Below are 16,781 nucleotides of genomic sequence, written 5' to 3'. Positions count from 1 at the left end.
ATGGCCCACAACGATGAGGCCGGTGGTTCGGGCGGCAAGCAATTCTGGGAGTTGTCCCAGGATATGTCGTCATCATCATCGGACGACGAAAGTCTCCCGGCGGAGTGCGACTGGTGCCACGACGATCGAGGTCTATGCGACATGCCTCACCTGGACGATGATCGTCGCTTCAACATTAAGCTCGAGGAGACCTTCAAAGTTGAAACGGTACACAATGACGACAAGTGTTATTTTCATAATTAAGCATGACTTCAACTATTTCAACGTGTAATTTTCATCTTTTACAATTCAAGTATAGCTTATCCCATGCCATGCAAGACGCTATGTCTTGGAGAGGATGGATTTTGAAGACCATGAAATTTCTGAAACAAAGAAAATTGACCTAAGGACTCATCACGATGTTGACTTTGAAGTAAATCTATATAATTCTGAGAGCGTAACCCATTTTGGTTGCAAAAATTGGGAAGCATTTTGCAAGATGTATGGTTTTGATGAGGGTATGCTTATCACCATGGATCTTGGTAATCCTGACATCAACCAAGACAATATGGACATTTGGGTCCTTGTTGATACGCCTCCAGTTCTACCGCTACGTGAGTTTCTCAAACATAGTTATTAGCTAATTTATACTGTTTATTTCAACATAGTGGACATCTTATTTCCATTGATAGCTTATTTTTATTGTTCAAAGAATGTGCGGGAGATGGTAGACAAAACCCACTACACCGATGGCTCCGAATTAACAACTTACAAGGAGAAAAATCATTAGGTCGGATTTTGTACTGACATTGAGAATTACAATATCTACAATCAAACTCCTCAACATTATGGTAAATACGTGCCACTAGTGCATGTGTTCAACTACGGTAACTACCATGGAGATACCCTGGTAAGATTTTTACTATTACGACATCCGTGCATCTTTTGCATACTTCTAAAACTAGTACATCATTGCTAACTATGAAGTTATTACTATGTTTTTCAACAGATAATCCCAGAGAATTGTGTGCCTCATATGATGCATCTGAAAGGTAGTGTTAATGTTTTGAACATACAGCTAGGTCGTCCTACGAATCTCAACTATCCATACGAGATTTCTAAAAGAAGCGGAGACATGAAAATCAAAGGATGGGAAAAATGTATGGACAGTCGTAAGGAGCTTCTTGAAAGCAAAAGGAAGCGAAGCGCAAGAATTGGAGACATGATGTTCTGCATTCTCCATAATGGAGAGTCAGGGTCTATATTGTTTTATGCTATTTTAGCTTAAATAGGGTATTTAGGTCCTGCCTAATACTGATGATCATGTGCTAAGAACAATTAAGTAGGGTTGGTTCGAAGACTATCAAGATGATGATCGTATGACTTGTTATGAATAACGAGTAGAAGTTGTATGATGATGATTAGTAGGACTTGTTAGGATTAGTATTACTTCCGACAAACTCGATACTCGCGGTCTTGAGACTAGTAATGTTTTATCTTTGTTCGGTCTTTTGAATTCGGAGACTAATATGATGAATTGTATTCGGAGACTAATCTTCTATTGTATTCGATGAATCTGATGTTGTTGTGTGCTGCTGTCTATATTCTGTCTAATAATATATTTTATATTCTGTCTAATAATATATTTTGTAACCTGCGCAAAAATCAGAAAAGGAAAAAAAACCAAATATTCATAGTAATGGCGCATCACCACCAGGTGCGTCATTAGTATGCCAAAGGATACTAATGGCGCATCAACAGAGAATGCGCCATTAGTATGACAAAGCCATACTTACATATGGCCCCCCGGGAGGCACACTAATGGCGCATGCTGTTACATACTAATGGTGCACTAGTTGGTGCGCCATTAGTATACCAGATACTAATGGCGCACGTGTAGTAAGATATACTAATGGCGTGCTACTAATGGCGCACTGGTAATGCGCCATTAGTAGACAAAACCAGTGCGCCATTAGTAGGCCTTTTCCTAGTAATGAAGGACCAGTCTACATGGCTTACCCTATAGCGCAACAGGGGTCTGTGGTCGCTCAACCAACTTCGCGGTATATACGAAATGTGAATTGCTATAAAAACCCATAACAGAAAAATATAATTTATTTAAAACCAAAGAATGTCGTGGCAAATCGTGCATTACCCTCTAATGCATTTATAATGGTGTCACTAGGTAGTGGGACATACCTAGCCAATCAACTGGTACCAACTCACGGGTTAATCTTCTCATATATAACCTAGTATTCCTGTCTATTCACATAAATTCCCTAATATCTGATTTTTAAATTTTAATAGGCTAGTGAAATCAAAAAATAACACTTCAGTAAATCTAATTTTTTTCATTTCCACAATAAAAATAATTGAAGGACTCCAAAAGTTGAAATACTTAAAAATCAAACAGTAAGAAACAAGCAAAATAAAAAATAATCAAACGCATAAAAATATTGGAGACATCAAACAATTAGGAGAGTACAATACTAATCTGGATTAGAGCACTTAGACACATAAAACCATTTAATTCCCAAAAATTGCCCCTTCATCTCAACAAAATGAAAAAATATATTTCTCCCAACCCCCTTTTAATACCTTTTTTTTCTTGTCTGGAGACACTTTTATCTACTAACCAACACCACCTCCTACAACCCTTCTTCGTCGCCTTTCAACAATAAAAACCCTTCTTCCCAACCAGTGCCTCCAGCAAGCCGTGTAGCCACCACCTTGTCTACCCCCTACCCACTTTGTTAGAGACGCCACACACTATCACCACCAAGCAAAAGTTGACACTTTTGCAATGTCCCATGGCTCTTCCATGTCTCCAGTGCAGTCGTTGGAACCATCTAGAGAGCCGGCGCTACCATCCTCGCGAGCTTCAAGGAGGGCCGGTCCAGAGATCTTTGGGGCCTAGGGCCAACCTAGAAGCTGGGGCTCCTTAATATATACCTATTGGGACATTTACATATACCACTATTATTTTTACCTCGATATGTAGCTATCTAAAAGATGCACATGCTTCTTATAATAGGGGGAAAATCGCATAAGGCAGCTATGCTTACCTTGGCCAACATCAACACATTTGGTGCCTCCATATGCATGTTCTTTTCTATAACATTTTTTTTGTCTTCTGATGAGGGATTAGAACCATGTTTCAAGCCCACTAGATAATGAGGATAGTGGTTGAAATTTTATTATTTATAAAAGATTTGTTGAACAGAGAAATCAACATATTACTTGATATCATCTGCAAACCCGAAACCTTGTTTTGTGGCCACTTTGATCCTCAAGATCTAAGTTGAAATCTTTTGGAGGGAAGGAACCGTCTGAATGCCCTTGATAATGATTACATTTTTATTCTAGAAAGGTTGTAAATCTCAATCGCAAAATCCATAGAGCCCTACAAAGAGAAGATCAAAAAGAAGCGAAAGACTAGGTGGATAAATACGTAGCTGTTAAAGACAAGATCAATTCATGCTCGTGGTTTCACGGATTATGCAGAAGCGAAAACAATCTGCCAATGAGACAATGACCTGCAGATGGCTGATGGTTGCACCTCGCGGCCTAGCGGATGCCGGATGGTTGATGGCCCGGTCGCCAGCACGGGCACACGGCTGCGGCGCAACACCAGGGTGCCGTGCGCAACAGCGACAATTAGCCAACGAACAAGAATCCCCAGTGGCCGAGCGGTTGGCAGAGAGTCCAAGATGAAACAAACCAGTGAACGTTCAGATATTCGGAGTGATTAACGCGTGCGGCCATGCGAGTGTCGACGCTTCTCCTATCGCTAGCAGCAATTGGGCCTAGCCCATCTCCAGCCCCTTGTGCTTGGTTTCCTCCTTTTATTTTTTCGCTACCTAATATTTTTGCTAGGCTATACTAACATAAATACTAGATCATGGCCCCACCTCCTGGCCTGGGCCTCGAGCCGTCGCCCCTTCGACCATACACCAGGGTCGGCCTGGCTTCAAGCCATCTCCTTGGCCCATTCTAGCTGGCAAGCCGCCTCACTAGCCATGTCACTGCAGGCTCGAGCTCCTTCAAAACAAAGAATGGAATCCTCACATTCCGTCTTTTCGTTCCGTTGGGCACCACTCGTCTGAATGAGCGAGCGACATGAGAATAAAGACGACGACTACGGTTGCAACAATGGTTGATGGCAAGATCAAATCTCAGGCTTGACGCTTCCCCGTCGATGGGTGAGGTGCCGGTGATGACTTCGTCAACCTTGATGCTTTAACTTCGGTCGTATTTTAAATAGACCTTGTATACGAATTCGTGTATGTTTTTTTAGTGTAGGCCCACAGACATCCTGTGCCGGAGTTCGGCCCAACTAAACATGAAGCCCTAAATAGGGCCCACCCCCATCATCCGCCTCTTCGGTCACAGACCCACTCCACTCTCCGCTTCACTCGCCACCCCCAAATACCCAAACCCTCGCCGCCGACCATGGCTGGTCCCCGGCAGCCGCCGTTCACCAACGTGGACAACGCGACGGAGGCCGATCTGCGGAGCAGGGGCCGTGACCCGCGTGAGGTGGACCGATCCACGGAGGAGCTACTCAGCAACATCAGCACCGAGCTCATCCCCGACCTGCCCGCCTCCGACGGACATCATCTTGAACGACGCCCACCTCCGCCCCAAGGTTCAGCTTTTCCCCCACGCCGCCGACTCGGCGGCCATCGTCACCGCCATCTCCACCGTCCTCGAAGCGCACACGGGACCCATCCCCTATGCCCGTCTCACCAGCAGCCACATGAGCGCCTATCAGGCCCAGCTCGCGCGCTGGCTCCAGCTCCTGGCCACCAAGGGCGTCCAGGAGCTCGCCCTCGCCAACCGCCCGTGGCCGCTCGACGTGCCCCTCCGGGCCGTGCTCTTTGGCATCGCCAGCATCGGCTGCCTCTACATCGGCCTCTGGAAGTTCCAGGACGTGGCAAGGTTACTACCCCGCACCTCCTTCCACCACCTCCGTGAGCTTGGCATCTGCAGCGTAGTCATGGAGGACGGGGACATCGACTTTGTCGTCGCCGAGAGCCCCATCTTGGAGACCCTCAGGCCTCAACATCCATGGATGCAACAAGGGGCTGCGCCTTCGCTTCGTCAGCCAGAGCCTCCGGTGCATCCAAATTTGCAGCTCTGTTCTGGAGGACATCGCCGTGGTGAAGGCTCCTCGCCTCGAGCGGCTCATCCTGGAGGGGTCCCGAGGCAACACCGGCGGCTTGTGCACCAAGGTCAGGATTGGCGATGCTCCCAAGCTGCACGAGGAATCTTGCAGCCAGGAAACACCATCCTGGTTCCTGGAGATGCGAGACAACATCGTCATGGTGTGTACATCTCCTGTCCGCGGTCTAACAGTTTGTTCAGTTAGCAAAACATCATCCAATTGTTGGAGGTACAATACTAAATGTGTAATTTTTTTGTTCAATGGGGTTCATTCCAGGCCGGGATAAATGCGAGCCAAGCGCCATGGCCACCAGCGTCAAGTTCCTGAGTCTGAATGTGCGTTTCAGAAGCCACACCGATTCCAAGATGGTTATCTCCTTCCTCGGCTGATTTCCCAATTTGGAGGCACTGCACATTATGGTAGTTTTTTTCATTTCATGTTTTGCTTACATTCGTACCGGTTTCCAGTATGTCTTATGTGTAGAATGTTTGCGGCAGCAGATCATGTGTTTTCAGCTTTTGATTGATTAATTGCAGATAATGTACTATTATGCAGTTCTCCCAATGTCGATTGCTTTGCTTATTTACCTCTTGTTATAGCGTCTCTCACCATGGTCACATATCATACAACTTGGCAATATTTGTGCTTTTGGTGTTGTAAGTGGCATGTGGGCCCGTTTCTGACTTCAGAATTTACACATGATAAACCAAACACATTGCCACCTACAGTTTTTTGGAGGTCCATGTGGTTTATCATATTACTCTAAACCACGTCACATACTACATAGCGATTTCAGCTGTGAATTTTGCAACTGACATGCAGTGCCAGACTACAGTTTGCAGGTGATCTGTGTGATATTACCACAATGCCATGTTAGTTCTTTGCTACTAGAACCACTAGTAGCAAACAGAGCTTTAAAACTGGTTGGGGGGACCTTTAGTATTTTTAATTGAAAATTTTGGAAATTTTTTTGATTTTTTTTTTCAATTTTTAATTTTTCTGAATTATTTGGTGATTTAGTCTCTAATCACCTTTCTTAACTGCTCAAGTGTGGATCACTCATTCCAAATCATCTAACATCCCGACCGGTCACCCATCCCTCTCACTACTCCAGCCCGAGCACGCTTAACTTTCGGGTTCTATTCTCCTTCATTTCCAAGTCTGCACTTGTTTTTTTCTTGACAATAGTAAGATGTCAATCCTATTAACCCTCAGGAGTTTAGGTTGAGCATTAAGTCACACATTTCACTGTTTGAGTTTGAAACTATTATTCTAAAAAACAGTAATTATTTAGTAACACTAATATTTCTTGAATAAGTTTGACCATAGTTTGACCATAGTTTGACCAGATTTGACCAAAATTCAAAAAATTGAAATAATTATTTAGTAACACTAATATTCTTGAGTAATTATGTAGTAATATTAATACTTCTTGAATAAGTAGTTTGACCAGATTTAACCATTTTTTTTAAAAAAACTGAAATTTGACCATATCTTTTTTTTCCTTTTGGAATTTGAGGATTCTAAAAAATTGCAAACATGCCGTAGGTGGTCTCCATCGGATGCGGATTTTTGTGCTGAATTTTTTGATATATTATACGTTTTTTTCCGACGTCGTATGCAAAAGTTATAGCCGTTTTACATTTTCCCTACACTTTTTGCAAAATATGTCCAAATTTAAGTTTTCAAATTTTCCTAACTAGTAGATGTAGTAATATAACTACCTCTCGAAGGATTTTATTTTTTGAAGTTTTTATCATTTTCTTTTGATTTTTTTCAAACTGAAATGGCGATACCGGGGGGGGGGGGGTAGAGTTTGAAAATTACCCTATAGTGCCGGTTTGTGTCTTCAACCAGGACTATAGGGTAAGACTCTTTAGTGCCGGTTGGTGACACAAACCGGTACTATTTGTTAGACCTTTAGTACCGGTTTGTGTCACAAACCGTCACTAAAGGGGCTCGTGGGGCCCTGGCCTGACGCCAGCCTGCCACCACCCCTTTAGTACCGGTTCGTGGCACGAACCGGTACTAAAGGTTCATTAGGTTCATTACGAACTGGCACTAATGCATAGCCATTCGAACCGGCACTAATGGTCACATTAGTGCTGGTTTTTTTACAAACCGGCACTAATGTGCTTCACGTTTGACCCTTTTTCTACTAGTGAACATATCATGTCATGAGTTATGTCTGATTAACTAATTACAAGGTTTTTGTCAAGCTTCTATTTATTCTTAGCCATCAGGTCTTCTCTACACATACTACATAGAGACTAAAGTACAAAATCATAATTCTGCGGGTTGCATTGCATGTTAATTTCAGTTAGTTATGATATTTGTTATGAATTCTGGGATTGCAAATTTCTGTCTACAATTTGCTGGAGGGGCCTGTGTAGCATGCCATATATATTGATGCTTTACTTCTATGCTGCACCGTATCAGGCATTTATGTCTGATTAACTAATTACAAAGAAGGTGTAATGACTTATATCTGAAAATTCTTCTTGAAGAATATATTTGTAAAAGTGTGCATGTGTTAGGAGAGCTACACTGCAGCTCGAATCTGTAGCTTCAGTTCTTAATTTGTTATGCATGAACTGTAATAATGAGGCAACCTTAGTTGATGTTTTTCTGTACTAATAGGCTACTTGGTACTTTGTTTAGCTCTACACATGGAAATATTGGCATGTCATATCTCCGACATATCAGTGAAATCAAGCTACTGTTTGTTACGCCATAGGGGGTAGCATCTAGGTATGCCTCGTAGTATAATGTACAATATGTGTTTCACGAGTCACGACATAGGCTGGGGCTTCCTTGAGCACAATATCCGCCACCTTCCTCAAATGCTTTCCCAGTTAATATGAGGCACCGCAAACTATTAATTTTCATTATATACTCAACATGATTCCTAATAGGTGAACTGTTGAGTGATTTAATTGCTTTTTTCTCCTGTAGTCTGAAAATTGTGATTATGCAGCTGGTAGTGCCAGGATGAATCTCAACTTTTGGAAGCTGGTCAAGCCCACTGAAAATGTCAAGTCGTGCATCAAGGTGTTCTCTTACAAAGAATTCCGAGGGGAGCTCGGGGAGGTTGTCTTCCTCAAGTTCTTCTTCCGGAGCGCGAGGGTGCTGAGGACCGTGTCCGTCTCCATGGCTAATCCAAGCTTCATGTCATTCTCAATGGATGAGGCGACTCATAAAGCACAACAAGCTTCTAACAAGATGGCCAGTAGTTCCTGCGAAATGGTGCTTCTCGGGGGCACAGGTCCTGAAGGAGGCATGCCCTGGAGCTTCAAGACATGTACCGATTACTCTGTTGAGGACCCTTTCTCAGTGGTGCAGATTCGCCACAAAGCTTAATATTCGTGGAGCAATGGAAGTTTTTCGGATGTCAACTGTGAAGCATGTCCGGTATTTGCTTCTTCTGCTACCTGTATCCTGACTTTGGTGGTATTGTAAATTATTATGGGAAGCGTAGAACCCTTTGCTCGGGCCGCATTACATTATATAGAATACATGCTGTGGCTTACAAGGTTTAGATCGATACTAGATCGATCGGTTACAGAAGAAAGATAGGGAGAGGTTGAAACAGAAGAAGAGATATGATATGTTTACAATTTAAACAGAGTTCTATCTCTATACAACAACTAATTCTAACACCCCCCTCAATCTAAACCTCATGAAGCTTTGCCAAGGTTGAGATTGTATTTGAACTCATCTAACCTTCTCATGGTGAGTGGTTTTGTGAAGCCATCAGCAAGTTGGTCTCTCGTAGGTATGAACCGAATGTCAATTAGCTTTCAAGCTACCCTTTTTCTGACAAAGTGAAAATTAACTTCAATGTGTTTGGTACATGCATGGAAAACAGGATTAGCTGAGAGGTAGGTGGCACCAATGTTATCACATCATAACCTAGCAGCTTGTGGAGCCTTAATCCCAAGCTCATAAAGTAAAGTTTGTATCCACATTACTTCAGCTGTTGCATTTGCCAATGCTTTGTACTCCACCTCAGTACTTGACCTTGAAACTGTAGCCTATTTTCTTGCACTCCATGATACAAGGTTTGTTCCCAGAAACACAGCAAAACCACTCGTGGACCTTCTGTCATCAGCACAACCTGCCCAGTCTGCATCAGAATATGCAGTAACAAGCATGGATGAAGACCTGGTAATATGAAGCCCAAGTCCCTCTGAAAACTTAAGATACCTCAAAATTCTCTTGACTGCAGTCCAATGAGCAGTTCTAGGTGCATGTAAATATTGACATACTTTGTTCACAGAATAAGAAATATCAGGACGTGTAAGAGTCAAATATTGTAAAGCACCTACAACACTCCTGTAATTTGTTGCATCCTCTGGTCCAAGTACTTCTCCACTTTCAACTGTAAGTTTTTCTGAGGTTGAGATTGGTGTACTCACAGGTTTACAATGTTCCAATCCCACTCTCTTGGGAATATCAGTTGTATATTTGTCATGTGTGAGAAGTATGCCATCCTTTACCTGTTTAACCTCTATACCAAGGAAGTAGTGAAGATCACCTAGATCCTTAAGAGCAAACTCCAGTTTCAGATCCTTAAGCAGACAAGTAGTGGCATCTGAGCTTGAACTAGCAACAATTATATCATCAACATAAACAAGCACAAATATGGTGATATTGCCTTTATTGTAAAAGAACAAAGAGGTATCTGCTTTAGATGGTATAAACCCAAGTTGTTGTAACTGCATGCTTAATCTTGAGTACTAAGCTCTAGGAGACTGTTTCAAACCGTATAAAGCTTTATCCAACTTAAAGACATAATGTGGTGTGCTTTGGTTCTCATATCCCGGTAGTTGTCGCATGAACACTTCTTCCTCAAGAACACCATGAAGAAACGCGTTCTCAACATCTAGCTGTCTTAGACTCCAACCTCTGGAAATAGCAATAGACAACACAAGCCGAATAGTAGCTTCCTTAACAACAGGGCTAAAGGTATCTTCATAATCAATACCAAATCTTTGTTTAATCCATTTAGCAACTAATCTAGCCTTGTACCTGTCTATACTTCCATCATATTTTCTCTTGATCTTGTATACCCATTTACAATCTATAACATTATTTCCCTTCCTTGGTGGTACTAAATGCCAAGTTTTGTTTTTCATGAGTGCATTGTATTAGCTATCCATAGCCTCCTTCCACTCTTTATGATTAAGAGCATCGTGCAAATGAGTTGGTTCACCACAACTACTAAGAAAAGCTCGTTTGACCCTGTCGTACCTTACAGTGCCATTGGTATATTCCTTTGCCTTGATAATACCTGACTAAGATCGAGTATGACGACGAGGAGCTACTGGCGAGGTTTGCACAGAAGATCCCGATGTAGCAGTAGCTGTTGGTTGCACCACAGAAGATCCTGCAGGATCAGTTGCAGCTGAGACAGCTGCAGGTTCCCGATCCAGCTCTCGATCTAAGGAGGATGGCGACCCAGACGCGCCAGGCGTCCCGCTGTAGGCTCCTGGGTCAGCCCATGGGCTGGTGGCGCGCGGTGATTTGCCCCCGTCCGCGCCTGGAGAGATGGGCTCAGTGGCGGGCCCCGCTGCGCGAGGGCTGACGGCCACCAGCGCCTCTGAACCGGTGGGCTCCACACGGTCGGGCCGGTCGGCCACCCGAGCGCGATTGGCTGCTTGCGGGCGACCGTGATCGTCCTCGGGTCGCGCGTCGATGGAGACAGCCGAGCTGGCGCGGGGATCTGCCTCGGATCGAACACCGCTGCCACCTGAATCTATATGGGATCCGGCGCCTCTTCTGTCTTTTTCTGCACACATAAAATCATGAACTGAATCTGCGCAAATATCTCTAGAATCCAAATTTTCTATGGAATTCTTCACAGGATCAGCTTGATATAATTCACCCCTGTGATCTGGAAGAAGTGCTATTTCAGCACGGAGGAGAGCTCCCGCATTTGGGTGAAGTTTGGCAAACGGAAAAAGAGTTTCATCAAAGACAACGTCTTGAGAGATATAGATACGGCCAGTTGCAATCTCTAAGCATTTGTACCCTTTGTGAAGATTACTATAGCCATGAAAAACACATTCGGTAGATCGAAACTCGAGCTTGTGGCGATTATGTGGACGTAAATTTGGGTAGCAAGCACACCCAATTTTTTAAGAGAATTGTAATCATGCGTTTGATTATATAATCGCTCTAATGGAGTAGAATTTCCAATGACCTTACTAGGAAGGCGATTGATAAGATAAGTTGTTGCAATGAATGCTTCATTCCAATATTTGAGAGGCATGGAGGCATGTGCAAGTAGGGAAAGGCCAACTTCAACAATGTGGCGATGTTTTCTCTCGGTAGAGCCGTTTTGCTAGTGAGCATGAGGACAAGAGACATGATGTTCAATGCCTATGCTAAAGAAGAAAGAGTTGAGCTTCTCATACTCCCCTCCCCAGTCACTCTGGACTGCTAGAATTTTCCTGTTAAAATGTCTTTCAACAAGTTTTTGGAATTCTTGAAACACAGAAAAACTTTAGATTTGTGTTTTAACAAGTAAATCCAAGTAAACTTGCTATAATCATCAATGAAACTGACATAATATTTTTTCTTCCAAAGGAATCTCTAGCATGACCCCATACATCACAGAAAATAAGCTCTAAAGGAGCATGAGACACGTTGTTTGACCTAGGACAAGGGAGTTGATGACTCTTAGCACACTGACATGCTTCACAAATAGACTCACTGGATTGACTATGTGACAATGGCAAATTGTCTTTATTAACTACTTGCTTGACTATGATTGATGATAGGTGTCCTAATCTTTGATGCCACCGTGCCAAAGAGGGCTTGATGACAGAATAAGCACGGCGACGCTTGTGGTTGAAAACTTCGAATGAGATGGGGTAGAGCCCTCCAATGAATCTACCGTGATGAAGAAGTTCCCTCGTTGCCCGGTCCTTTATAAAAAAAGTAACAAGGGTGAGTTTCAAAGAAAACATTATTATCGGTGCTTAGACGAGACATAGATGCAAGGTTTTTATCTGCTTGTGGAACATGGACAACATTGTTTAAGACAAGATCACGTTTAAGGGTAGGGGAATTAATAAAAGCTTGACCGATGTGTCGAATATCCATACCTCCACCACTTGCAGTATGAATCTGATAATTGCCAAGGTATTTCTCCCGGAGAGCGGGTTGCTCTAGTTCACCAGTAACGTGGTCGGTTGCACCAGAGTCAACGTACCACACACCATCGCCCCTTGCTCGCGCATAGCTGTAGCAACAAGACGGCAGTCGGGGACAATATCTTCATCATACTGGTGCTAGCAATCCATGACTTCATGGCCTGCCTTTTTGCAGAGTTGACACCGAGGTCGCCCCCGGGAGGAGGACGGGCGACGGCCAGAGTTGTTGTTGAAGCCGCCGCTTGAGGGTTTGTTGGTGTAGTTGCTGGAAGTGTTGTAGCCGTCGCCGCCAGAGCTGTTGTAGCCGCCATCTCCCTGGAAGTTGCCACGCCCGCGCCCAGCGGTGCGAGACTGCCCCTGGTGACCGTGCCCACGGCCGCGACCACGAGATACAATGTTGGCAGAAGATTGGTGGAGGTTGGTGCGGTGAAGAAGGCTGAGGCGGGCATCAAAACTTAGGAACTGGCTGTAGAGCTCCTAAACCGTGATTGGTTCCACCCGAGCAGTGAGCACCGAGACGATAGAGTTGTACTCCATATCTAGCCAGGCTTGAATTTTGGAGACGATCTCCGGATCGGAGAGCGCAGCGGCAGTACAGGCAACTTCATCTGTGAGACTTTTAATTTTGCCAAGGTACTCGGTCATGGTCATATTACCTTTCTGAAGATCGGTCAGCTCGATGCGGGTCTTGATAGCTTGAGCTTGACTCTAAGCAGCAAACATGGCGTGAATTGCACGCCAAACTTTGGCCGACGTCTGTAACGTGGCGACCTGTGCAAGGATATCGCAGGAAAGAGAGCCCATAAAAAATCCCTGAAGATGCTGCTGTTGTGCATACCAGAGGGTCCTTGCAAAGTTGGCGACTTGCTCTGTTTTGCCATCCTTGGTGATGGTGAGGGTGGGCGGCGGTGCCGGGATCTTCTCGTGGTGATGCTCCATCTGTGCTCCTTTGATCTGCGGTAGCACGACGGCCTTCCAGGGAAGAAAGTTCCCCCTCGTCAGCTTCTCCTGCAGTGGTGGTCCAAGTGATGAGGTGGTGGTGGTGGAAGAGGAGGCGAAGGTGGAGGAGGAGGTGGTGGAAAGTGCACCCATGGTGCTGGGCATCATGGTGGCGGAGGTGGTAGACATACTCTCGATGGAGGAAGGTAGCTAGATGTGTTCTTGTTGAGGAAGAGGCTCTGTTACCATGTAAATTATTGTGGGAAGCGTAGAACCCTTTGCTTGGGCCGCATTACATTATATAGGATACATGCCGTGGCTTACAAGGTTTAGATCGATACAAGATCGATCGGTTACAGAAGAAAGATCGGGAGAGGTTGAAACAAAAGAAGAGATAGAATAGGTTTACAATTTAAAAAGAGTTCTATCTCTATACAACAACTAATTCTAACAGGTATTACTCCTATATTTCAGACTTTGTGTTAAATTCGTGGTCCAATGTTTGGTGGGAAAATCAGAAATACTATGCACTGACGATAGTTTGCTTGCTGTGTAACCTGTATCATCAGTGTCCCACAGTATATGCTGCTTGCAACATTTTGAGTGCAGAGGCAACATGTTTCAGCTGCCTTTTGTGCATCCTGGTGTCCTGATTGTCATGTAGATCAATTATCAACAAAACATTCCAATTGTCTTTAGGCATACATTGTTATGATCAGATATATGCCTTTGAACTTCATCGCAAAATATCTTTGATCAATATGGCTTAAAACACCAGGAGGTACCATGTCATTTTAGACATTTTGCCTGCATATCTCATTGAGCTTGTCAATCTAATTGGATTATAGCAGTTCTTACATATTTTATCGTTCGATTAGAAAATTTCTTTGATCTATGATTTTACATTGCATTGTTTCTCATAAATATATTGTTACCTATGGCAAAGAAGAAGCGGACCGATGTGATGTGTAATTTTATTTTGGCCTTAAGGATCCATTACTTTGCATATGAATCCTTTAGTTGTGTGCATATATGCTTTGCTAGCAGGACTAGACTGAATCAGATGATCTTATTTTGCTCCTTCCTATCTCCAACAACTAGATTAATGCTCGATTTTACAACAAAAGTAACCCGATTTTACAGCAAGTAGTCAGCTGCTGCTTGATTTTATTATAAAGATTGATTTAACAAGGCACTGAAAACATTCAGTTTAGGCTAAGAAACTTGTGAAGATCTCTCTAATTGATTTTTTTTCTTGGTTCGATAAATACTTGGCTGCAAAATTTGCAATATTCTTGCCTGGCTCCCTCCTTCGGACATAGCCTCTTTGGCCTTCTGCCTTATGCATCCATATAGAACATTCCTCTTGTGCTCCTCCCGCCCATCACCTCTCCGCATCTTCCCTTCTCATCTCGACCCGCATCCAGGCCGATCCCCATGCTCTCCCAAACCGCTTCCACCTAACCCTAGCCTCTAGCCGCAACCGCCCCGGGCCGCGGCCGCCGCCATCTGCCGCCTCCGCTGCCGCCGCCGCTACCCCCTCCCGCCGTGCCGCCGCACCCTCTCCCCGCAGCCGCGCCGTCCCTCAATCAGCCACCGCGCCACCTCTTCTGCCGCACCGCCGCCAACCCTTCCCAACCCTAGCCGTCACTACTCCTCTAGCCACCGCCGCTCCTCCTCCTCACCGCGCCGCCATGTCTTCTAATGCCTTCACCTACTCCAACCCTTTCGCCGAGCCGGACCCTGCCGACATTCGCGACATCAACATCCATGAACGCGCCCCGTTTGTCCTCGATGCCACTGACTCCATGTACTTCGCGTGGAAGACGTACTTTTCGCTCCTCTTCCGCGAGAACAATCTCGTGGATCATGTTGACGGCACCGTCGACTCCCACGCTTTGGTGGGCGACTCCGAGTGGACCGCGATCGACGCTACGCTCATCAGGTGGTTCTTCACCACCATCTCCAAGGACCTGTTTCACACGGTCGTGAGCGATGGTGATGACGCCCACGCCGTGTGGGTCAAGCTCAGCGGACTCTTCAACAACAACAAGCTTCAGTGTCGCGTTTTTTTGCAGTAGGAATTTTTTGACTGTCATTAGGATGAACAGTCCATCGATGACTACTGCCGCCGCTTGAAGACGTTGGCGGATGAACTCCGCGACATCGGCGCCAAGGTTGATGACGACCTCCTCCTCAGCATGCTCACCACCGGTCTCAACGAGGACTTCGGCAACGCCGTCTCCAACCTCACCTTGATGCTGGAGTCCTCCTTCCCCAAGTTTGTGGCATACTTGTGGTTGGAGGAGCGCCGGATGAAGGGGGTCAAGAAGCGTGTGCAGCACCATGCCCTCGCCGCCGGCACCCCCCGCGGCGCCCCGCCGCAAGCCGCCCCGTCCGCTCCGCGGCAACAGCCGCCGCCCCGGGATTTTCCCCCCTCCTGCCCGCGCCCCCGTTCCTCCCGCTGCCCCCAGTAGCAGCCGTGGGGTGGCGGGCGGCGCGGCAACCGTCGCGGGGGCGGCCAAAATCAGCAACAACTTGCGCACATGGGGCCCCTCGTCAGTAGCAGCTGGCCACCCCACCGTGGACTTATGACACCAATCTGTAGACGGTGTCGTTCATGCATACTCGATGCCGGTCCCTTGGGCTCCTGCCCCAGGCATCCTTGGGCCCCGTCCGGCGAGCCACCAGGCGAACTTCGCCACTCCCAGCACCGCACCCTACCCGGCATCGTCGGCCACGGGAGGCTATGGCGCCGCCTCCGCGCCAGCTTACTGTGCCGCCCCCGTGCCTGCCTATGGCGGGTTCTACCCGCCCCAGGTCCCACCGCCGTGGGATCCAGCCCTCCTCGCCGCCCTGCATTCGGCTCCGTCACCGAGTAACTATGGTGGCAGTGGTGACTGATACATGGACTCGGGCGCCACTGCTCACATGACTTCTCATCCCGGTAACCTCACGTCTTCCACTCTCATTCATACTCCCACTCGCATCACCGTTGGTAACGATTCCTCTCTACCCATTACACATGTCGGTCATATGTCGTTTCCTTCCACCTCTACTCCTATTAACATGTCTATTGTTCTCGCCTCTCCTGACTTAGTAACCAACCTTCTCTCTGTTCGTCGCCTTGCTCGTGAGAACCCTATTACTGTTGAATTTGACGATGTTGGCTTTTCTGTGAAGGACGCCTATACACGGATGGTACTCCACCAACGTGACAGTCCGGACGAGCTCTACCCAGTGCATCCTTCCGCCGCCACGACCACCCGTCCAGCCGCCCTCACCACTAGTGTCGATCTTTGTCACGCCTGCCTCGGTCATCCCAACTCCACAAGTTTGCGTGAGATTCTGCAGAGTTTTTCATTCTCATGTAATAAGGTTGACGACCACACCTGTGAGGCATGCCATCTAGGCAAGCACGTTAGTCTTCCCTTTAACGAGTCTACAAACATTTCCACTTTTCCATTTCAGTTATTGCATAGTGATGTTTGGACGTCCCGGTTGCAAACAACATGGGTTATCTATACTATTTGGTG

At 45.8% G+C, this 16,781-nt stretch overlaps 1 pseudogene; it reads left to right on the top strand.

The window, feature by feature from the left end:
* Window positions 1-4,431: 4,431 nt before the first annotated feature.
* On the top strand, window positions 4,432-8,506 carry LOC123184433 (uncharacterized; annotated as a pseudogene).
* The last annotated feature ends 8,275 nt before the right edge of the window (window positions 8,507-16,781 follow it).

Source organism: Triticum aestivum, chromosome 2A (assembly GCF_018294505.1).
Source record: "Triticum aestivum cultivar Chinese Spring chromosome 2A, IWGSC CS RefSeq v2.1, whole genome shotgun sequence".
NCBI lineage: Eukaryota > Viridiplantae > Streptophyta > Magnoliopsida > Poales > Poaceae > Triticum > Triticum aestivum.
The sequence above is the reverse complement of the archived record's forward strand: the minus strand, read 5'-3'. Positions and strand labels throughout refer to the sequence as shown.